At 39.8% G+C, this 10,206-nt stretch overlaps 1 pseudogene; it reads right to left on the bottom strand.

Annotated features, from left to right (window-relative positions):
• Nucleotides 1-416: 416 nt before the first annotated feature.
• On the bottom strand, nt 417-2,311 carry LOC139708056 (splicing factor 3B subunit 1 pseudogene; annotated as a pseudogene).
• Nucleotides 2,312-10,206: the final 7,895 nt, after the last annotated feature.

Raw genomic sequence — 10,206 nt, 5'->3', positions numbered from 1 at the left:
AGATGGCAGCCTACATAATGTATCAAAACAATCTACAATATCAGAAAAAGATATACCAGTGTGTTTGACATCTCAACCATGCATTTTGCACCAAATTTAAAGCTTCTACAATGCTCACTTAATGAGATATGGATAAAAATACAGTTTGCTATGGCGGCCATTTTGAAATTCAAAATGGCGGCTGAAGACGTGGTCGGAAAAAATGGAACCAAAGTTTTTTGGATTCAGCACCCCCAAATTGACTAAGTTAGCCAAAAAAATCAATTTTGGCACAAAAATCTCACGGGATTATATAGTAGCCTCTACTAAATCCTCAAATCCACTATTGCCGTTCTGCACAATGCACTGAATGTCTTTGGAGTATTTGCCCATGAGTTTATTGAGTGTGATGTATTGTCATGCGGTGCACGGTGCCATCACAGTACGTAATCCAACTCATAGCGCAGATACTGGTTCTTCTCATCATTGGGCACCCTGGGGAATCCAGCAACCAGTGAGTCCTGTGCCCCAATGTGCAGTACGTGTGTTGTAGATCCTCCAGTATGTGTCACGAACCTTGCGGGCTGGTTGGAATAAACCCGAGAGTTGGGAAACACAATGTACAAAAACATTTTCAAAACGTATGATCATGTGACATGCAAGAGGTTATTATATCATCAATACATGGAACCTGGAACACTGACTACAATTTATTAACAAGAAATGTCGCTATGGCGACTGGTGTGCCTCCACCATAATGCATGGTTCTCCGAATAGGTCTATAGCACAATGTCTTGACAATGTGTGATGACAGCTTCACATAACTGGCAAAATATTAAAATGACAGCTTTGTCACAAATGCATTGAGTGTTCACTATCCTTGAACTAGGTCTATTTGGATGAATGGCTATACTGTCTAAGAGTGCAAGTATTTGGGGATTTCAGGATTTGTACCCAACTTTTGACCCTTTTATAAGTTTAAAGTAGAAGTCAAATTTAGCACTTTCACTTGACCTTTGACCTTTTGACCCTTGAGCAAGAAACCTCCAAGAGAATCTGTACAGGGTAATATATGCATACACTAAGTTTCAAGAAAAAATCCTGTAGGCATTGCACAGATAAGAGAGAAATAATGACATTTTGATGAGTTGACCTTGACCTTTCACCCCTGACCTTTGACCTTTGACCACTAAATTCCCTACATGATGACTGCCAGTCAGTACATGCATATATACTAAGTTCCAGAAATACCTTGAAATATTTGATATGGAGAAAAAAGTGAAATGTTAACATGTTTGCTTGACCTTTGACCTCATGACCCAACGCGCTCTCTGGGGAATCTTTATTTGGTAGTTCATCTATACACCAAGTTTCAAGACTATACCTCCAGGCATTGCATAGATATACATAGGGGGAATAGTGAAATTTTGAGCATTTGACCTTGACTTTTACCTTTGACCTTGAGCCTGTGCGCCCAAAAGTTGATAGGCACAACTTTGCCATCTCAAACATATACATGCCAAGTTTCATTAGGATACCTCTCACAGTTTTTTAGATACGCTGTCCACAAAATTGATTAAGGACGGAAGGATGGACGGACGGACGGACGGACGAACAACCCGAAAACATAATGCCTCCGGCGACACTTCGTGGCGGAGGCATAAAAACCTATCATCTAGAACAATATTTTCATAGAACACAAATGATACGAGAATTTGGGATATCCATAATTGCACAAATTTCTGTTGTCTTGTATTTCACGACTTATTTATTTTTGTAATTGTTCATTTATCTAACATCACTCTCAATCCAAAAATCGAGGCAATCTTAGGACTGTCACTTTTCACCTGTTTTATCTTATTTTGACCTACTTTACACCTGGGGCTAAGGGAGCAGAATGGTGGTGGTAGATACAGATTGAGCAAATCAATCAAGCCTGCTTAAACTTATACACCTAAATGTGAGTTTAAAATTGACAATGGCTTTTTGTTAACCCCATGTGAAGGGATTACGTCTAACACATTGCCACGTGTCAACAGAGGTATGGCGGAAGTCATACATCATCCCAAAACATTCTAAGATTTTCTGGTAGGACGTTTCAATAGCGCTACACAGGAGGGAAAGAGAACCTGCAGACTGGGAATGAATGAGCTAGCTCCTGTAGAGTGTACTGCAACATCTTGATGGAGCCCACCCCGACCCCCAGGCCTTCGATGGCCTCCATGACAGCCTGGATGACGTGGGGAGACGTCTCAAACACGTTGGGCCACACAAAGTTCAGCAGGTGGATCAGGGCGTCCTCGCAGCCGAAGCCAAACACACCCAGCGCCATGTGCTTGATGGCTGCACACGCCGTCTGACGGTGAACCAGATCCCCGATTGATGGAGAGGAATTTCATGGATAAGATATTTTTATTTTTATTTTTTATGCGTACAACATCACTTATCACATCTCTTGATTCACTGCTGCAGTATTTTATTTCAGACATGTCTACCTTGTCAACAACGCTGAATTATTCGATGGTTGAAAATGCATATTTAATTTTCTTTGGTGGAAAAAGTGGATTTCTACCTTTCCTGTAATAGATTTGCATAGTAAACAAATTGGAAATATAAGTATCTACTTTATAAGTATCTAAACTAGCTTCATAGAAATTAATTTGTATATTACAGCAAAATTAGTCGCAGGAGAGATGGGAACAGTTTGACACCCAGCTTTTTCTCCGGGCCACGACGCAGCCCGAACGCCGCAGTAAACCCACGGGAAGAGAGGTGACAGATTTCACGATAAGGCCGTAATTTTTCCCCAGAAACTGACGGTTATTTCTGTCTAAAGTTAGGTGTGCGGAGGCCTTTAAAGGCTAAAGGGTGTTAAAAACCCTATTCAACAAGAAGTCACAAAAAATGTCATACATGGAACTGAGCCTAACTGTAAGTACGGGTACTGTAACTGTTAGACTCTTAGAGTCTACTACTACTACTACTAGTCGGTGAAGATCTAAGTCTACGGTCAGTATTTTCAATGAAAGCCCTCGAATTTAAATGAAAAGATTAGACGTATTTCTTTGGCTTACCACTCAACTGATCTCCGTGCACTTCTATTGGTTAAGACAAGGTAGTAGCTCGAACGAGTGAGCTCAGTTCCCTCGCGAGCAGAGCATGCAGAGCCCTTGCCCTTGGCCCTGGCGATATATGGCGCAGCCTTGGTGTATTGGGTACCGTCAAAGAGATTTTTCTCCTCCACTGGGGAAAATCTCTTTGGGTACCGTATACTGTACTAGTATCTAGCTAGTAGTAGTAGAGCAGAAAGCAGCGCCATCTCGTGCCCATTCGAGAAGATGAATATATGTTGTCAAAGACGAATGATTTTTGAGAGATGAACGTATTTGAAAGACGAACAAACCTGAGGTGCTATAAATGCATGAATAAGAGTCGCACATAGTCGCACAGATCAAGGGCTCTGAAGTCGCATAGATACGAGCGCCATCTCGTGCCAATTTAAACAGGCGAACAAAAAGACATTTAATGAAAAAAAAGAGGAATATAATTTAAAAGATGAATAAATTGAAAAGAAATAAAAAAGATGAATATAAGAAATAGATGAATAGAATTAAAAGATGAATATAATTATGAAAAGATGAATGAATGGAAAAGATGAATATAAATTAAAATAAATAAATTGAAAAGATAAATGAATTAAAAGACAAAAATATTGAAAAGATGAATATATTCCATAGGTGAATACATTAGAAAGATGAATATAGTGATAAGATGAACATAAACAATGATGAATAAATTGAAAGGCGAACATATAGAAAAGATGGATATCTTAGAATGACAAACGCTATTAGAAGATAAATATATGTGTTGAAGATGAATAGACTACATTCACAAGATGAATATATTTCTTCAGAGATTAATATAAACAATTTCAAAAGATGAATATATTTCTTCAGAGATGAATATATTTCCTCAGAGATGAATATAAATACAAATGATGAATTCATTTCCCTTTGGCCTGCCATACGCGCGAGCGATCGAGTGAGTTGTGCAGGTGATGGTTGACGTTGACGTATTTGACGTATTTGACTAACCCATATAATAAAACAGATGATGACTTTTGTTGTCGGGAACACGTATCAAACGTTCCACTCTCAGGGTTTGAAATGCTATTTCGGGAGGCTATAAGTCCCTCGACTTCATCTCGGGACTTATAACCTCCCTCAATAGCATTTCAAACCCTTCGGGTGGAACATTCGGTATGTTCCCTCCCCCGCCAGTCATCATCTATATAATGTGGAAACTGTGCATGTGAGGTGGCTGTATAGTGGAAGTGGTTTGTTTGTCTGTGTGTATACGTGTGCCTGTATGCGTACGTGTGTCAGTTTTTGTTTGTGTTTTGATGTTTGTGCGAACGAACTTTTTGAGCAGCAGGCACTACTGTGGCAATGAAAATGCCTTCAACGTGTATGAGCACGTGTTTATAGAGTTCACAGCGGCGTTGATTTCAACATAGTATGGATGTGTCAATTTCAGCGGTGAGGCGGGCTAGGAGAGAGAGACCGAGAGAAAAGGCATACGAGCGAGGCACCTTTACTAAATGTTATCTGTCTTTGTTCATTTTTACACTGCAGTGATATTCTTCCAAAAGTCGTAACTTCAAAACTCGATATCACTATTCTTTGTCCCGGAATAAATTTGACATGCTTTATGCATGAACGAATAATTTCGACACGACGTAAGTAATTTTTCAATCGTTAGTTGATTTTAGCACAAACGAACTGCCATATGCACACCGCAAATACATACGTATTTATAAACGAACACCAACAAACACTCAACACCTCAACACTTTTTTTTCTTGGTTTTTCCTTGATATTAATTCATTTCATTCCAATCATTCATTAATCAACCCATTCTGGGTGTAACTTGAACAAAAACGGTACAAATGCAATTCAAAACACAAACAAATCCATTTGTCAATTTATACTACAAATAATCTCACTTCAACATAGATAACTCGATTATGAATTGACCCTGCTAAAAATTTCTTCACGAGAAAGTTTTGACATGCACCAAACCTATATCCCTTGAATGTATTGGGTCACATAACTTCTTCTCACTTACAAGGGGATATACATTAAAAAAAAAACCCCAAATACATTATACAAATCTAGAATGAAATCATTCATAAAAAACCCGACCAACCCTTCCCTTCCCAACCGAAACAAATCTACATCATTCTATCATAAACATTAAATCCTACCATTATCTGTTATACCATTTATAACTATCCTTCTTCAAATCAAATCCCCATCCCACCAACCCCCGATTAACCAAAACCTTAATCATCCCACACCCACATTCACTAACCCACATACACTCACACACACACACACACCCGAACCGATACCACCTTCCTTCCTGATGAAACGACTTTCCAATGTTGAGACATAGGCCTAATGGACCGTATGCATAAAAGCAGCATCCGCCTGCACGCAAGCACCACTCCGAATTCAAATACAAATCCGTCAAACTCATCAAACTCAAAGCTGCTGATAAATAATCAATATATCTTTATTGCCAGCAACAGCTTACCCCTCCCCACGCGCAGCCAAAACACACAATAAACACATTCTTTCATAATATACAATAAGAAACACACACACGCACACACACACACACACGAACGGACACTCAATTATCATTTGCGCGGGCACATACACACTTCCTTGAAACCTCACCGTGACTTTTTACATGGCTTGTTTGCATGGATGTAGCCATGTAAGTTATGATTTGGTATTTTAATGACTATGTCAAGAATGATATTACCCCCCAAAATGTGTTTCGAGGGCGGGCGACAATTTTTGCCGTCAGCCCTCATCATAAATTGTCGCCAGACGACAATTTGTGACGGGGCGACAATTTAAGCCGCCAACTCCGTCACATCGCAGCCACTTTCATTTTGATGATGGTCACTTTCGATTTTATTTGCCTCAATTATTTTACCCAAGAAAATAGAAAAGGAAGTTAAGAGAATATTTGACGATTACTGGTGGAATGGCCCAGATCGAGGTAAACGAAATGTTATGATGCAAGAATTGATCGACGGTGGTCTGATGATGTTAGATGTACAATCTTTTATTGATGCACAACAACTGACTTAGATATATATGATGAAACTTGAAAACTCACAAGTATGGTTTCGACTCATATTACTTGGATGAATCTGGAGGAATCTTTGTTTTCAATTGTAATTATGACATGAGTATTCTTTTATCCGTATATACCCAAATTTTAGCTTTCTGTTTTAGAAAAATGGCTGTCAATTTCCGTACCAATAAAAAACAAAGCTTTCAGATCACAGAATATTTGGAACAATTTTGACATAAAAATTGATAGAAAGATGATAAATTTTTTAGAAGAATGATTTACAAGAATTCATATGTCTGTTGCATCAAATTATTGCTCCTGAAGGTTTTTCGAGTTTTACAAGACGGATTTAGTATTGATAGAAATTATTATAGGTTTTACTGGTCAATTTCATACTTTTGTCATTCAAGTTCCTATTCCGTGCATTCGATTTCACGCATTCCACGCTCGCAGCACTGAATCAGCAATCAAATTCAAAATCCGGTCATTCGAATTCACTATCCGTGCATTCAAATTCACTGTCGGAGCATTCAAATTCACTATCGGAACATTCTAATTCACTATCGGAGCATTCAAATTTAAGAGAGGAGCACGCATTTCATCAACGAGCATTCAAATTCATGTCAAGCTGGCGACGGAATCTCGTCGGTCATTCAAATTCGTGAAAAGGCAACAATGTTACAAATAACTACATTTAAGACCCCGTTACAGTGCGGGGCAGGGCCGAGCCGCGGCCGAGCCCAGCCTCAGTTGCGAGGCCGGGCCTCGCAATTTTGTCCGTTTACACTGCCGGGCTCGGCCGCGCTTTTGATTCAAACCTTTCAATATGTTGTCGTAGTGGCACTCTGCTTGTAAACAAACGCAATTTGGTATAGTCTGGTTTTCAGACCCTTTGCCAACTGGATTCCGTGGCGACGAAGTCGCCGTTCGGGCAAAGGCCTTTGCCGAAGGAAAAATCCTTTGCAGGACAAAACCACCTTAAACTATACTAGTTTTCGACGTTGAGGGGGTTAATATCTTGAATAACGAAATAGTACAACTGTGGGTTTATGACATCACCTCCGGACCGCAACGGGCAGCGTATTTTTTATTTACACGCAAGCCTGTGGCTTTTGGCAATTAAATTCAATGTAACCGCTCCTGATGCGTCTACGCTTACTCCGCTCGGGTTGTGTGTTGCGATGAGTTCTGTGAGTATTTCTGTGGTACTGAACCCTCCGCTCGCGACGATTCGATTCGTACACGTTCATCAGTGAGTGTGTGCACGCGCTGTGAAAGTTTTGCTTGCCGTGGTGGACCCTCATCCGTGCAATTACTGTAGTAGTACATGTATAAATACGTATAAAAACGGGTAAGAGTGCGAAAAACAAGACAATACAAAACAAAACAAAAAATCTGACAAGAAGGAGAGGGGGAGAGAGAGAATCATAAGGAAAGAGATAAAAAAGCAATGAATATTCTGTGATATCTCATCAATCATGCACAACAGTGATCAATATTATTGCGGGTTCCATTGGAAGACCACAACTTTATTAGTATATGATGGGGATGTGCAGGCCACTAATGGGCTACAGTGACAAAAGATTATATAGTTAACGCTCATTATATTCTAGGTCCAAACATGTTGCGAATTCACGTATTCGTAGCAACATGTGAGGAGGGGGGGGGGGACTGAAGATCGATGAAGCCAATCCTGCCTACCGCCACCCCACCCCCCCCCCCCCGATATTGAAACGCATATCGACCAATAGGCCTACACATGCTGACGAGTAATGTATAATGTAACAATTTTCGATCTCCGTTGATTGATGATTGAAATATTGACAGGAAATATGGAAAAGGAGTGGAGAAGAAGCGCATGGATGGAAAGCTTGAAGGGAGAGTAGTTGAAAGTTATGGAATAGGCTATACAATGGTACATGTACATGCATAAGAGTTGTGAAATAATATGATCGCTTAAATCTATATACATTGTATGTACATGTATTTATTAATTTTTCTCAGCCCCCAACCCCCTCTGTTATATCTGTGCTATTAAAGGCCCGTAAGTTTATCTTCAGACTGATGGTATATTTTGTTTCTCAAACCTGCCCGTCTTTTCTTCTTACTAGTTTCAAAGACTCACTCTGCATATTCATTTTCCGACCTCTCTCGACTTCCTCCTTTTTCAAATGCAAGACTCGTGTATTTTTTCCCTTCTTCGATCACTGCTTGAATTCTCATACAATTTATTTGTTTCTCATACTCCCTCTGTCTCTCCCTTTCTCTCTTTCTCATTTTAAAACTTTGCAATGTTTGTTTACAAGACCACTTTCTATAACTCTCTACAGTGATCAGTTTGTCTAGAAACAGTCACGTGCAAATTACGTACGAAGGAAAATTACACCACTATTGCATGAATTCATTATGCATTTTATTCACTTCTTCATGTTCAAGCACTTTTTTTTCATGAAGGTATACTGAGTATACAGATGTAATCTGATCCTCCAATATCCACGAAGTATTGGAATACAAACTAGAACTATCACTCAATGTTGTACTTTAACACAGTTACTGACATTTGCCACATCTCAAGTAAAGTGCTCAAAACCTGAGTAAGTAAGTAAATGAATCAACAGTTTCTATGATTTTCATTAAAAATACTGTTACCATGGCAACACAATGTTTGACATTAAGAAAAAAATGAAGTTTGCACAGCTCTATATCATAGCTGTCACATGTGCCAAATTTCAAGTCAAATGCTCAAAAACTGATGGAGTTAAAGGACAAGTTCATACCCTCATAGACATGTGGGTTGAGTGAACACAGCAATATTACTAGAGCACATCATTGAGAGTTTGAGGAAAATCAGACAATCCGTTCAAAAGTTATGAATTTTTGAAGTTTCTGCTCACTCAAGGCTGGATGAGAAGACTACTATAGCTTGTGATGTCACATGACAGGGGCGTCACCAGCTTTTTTTCAAGGGGGGTGCGTTTTGACCCTAATGTAACGAGATTTTTTTTTTTGACTGACATTTGGAATATAGGAAGCTCTCAATCCCTAGACTTTTACTGTTTTTGAGGGAAACCAAGCGGGGAAAGGGCACCGGCGTAGCTAGGATTTCATCTTGGGGTGGGGTTGTTAGTATGCGAGGGAGCGAGCAAGGGGGGGGGGGTGTGGAAGTGCCTGTTGTCCCCCCTCCCACCGTGAGAACTTTTTGCATTTTGATGTTGTAAATGGTGCAATTTGATGCAGGCTTTTTGCGTGTTTTTATCGACATGAAACAGTTCCACTTGTTTAAGGTAGCGGTACATTTTGATGAAATTTGTTGTTGAACAATGTGCCTATAAACTATATCATTTCAATAAACTTCTTGAATTGATTCTTACACTGATGTCATGAACGCGACCGAGCCCGATCAAGCGGAGAGAGCGAGGGGGGATTTGATGCATGTTTTGCTTGTTTTATCGACTTGAAACAGTCCCACTTGTTTAAAGTAAAGCAGTATATTTTGATGTAGATTAATATCGAATAATTTGCCTATAAAATAGTATCATCCAAATAAACTTCCTGTTTTAATATTTGCACTGAATATCATGAACGCGGCCAAGCAAGAGCGAGAGGAGTGAGCGAGGGGGAGGATGTGGGAAGGAGTGCCCCCTCCCACCGTGAGCACTTTTTGCATTTTGATGTTGCAAATGGTGCAATTTTATGCAGGTATTTTGCGTGTTTTATCGACTTGAAACAGTCCCACTTGTTTAAGGTATCAGTGCATTTTTAAGTAAATTGTTATTGAACAATTTGCATATAAATGGATTATGGAATGACGGCGTGAAACGACAAATTACTGGCAGCAATATCGGGAGAATGGCTTAACGATTACATGCGAGCGAGCGGAGCGAGCGAGATTTAAAATGTTGACATTTTACAGTCCGAAATTGCCGTTTGTAGCCATATTTTTTTTTGCTTTGGAAATTAAGGTGGGGGGGGGGGGGGGCGCACCGGGCGCAACTGCTGGCAATTACTGGCAGCAACGTCAGGTGAATGGCATAACGATTAAATGCGAGTAAGCGAAGAGAGCGAGCTTGAAAA

The sequence above is a fragment of the Diadema antillarum genome, unplaced genomic scaffold (assembly GCF_040938485.1).
Source record: "Diadema antillarum isolate AM-2024a unplaced genomic scaffold, OU_Dant_1.0 seq00001296_RagTag, whole genome shotgun sequence".
In the NCBI taxonomy this organism is placed as follows: Eukaryota; Metazoa; Echinodermata; class Echinoidea; order Diadematoida; family Diadematidae; genus Diadema; species Diadema antillarum.
This window is presented reverse-complemented; position numbering and strand designations above follow the sequence as displayed.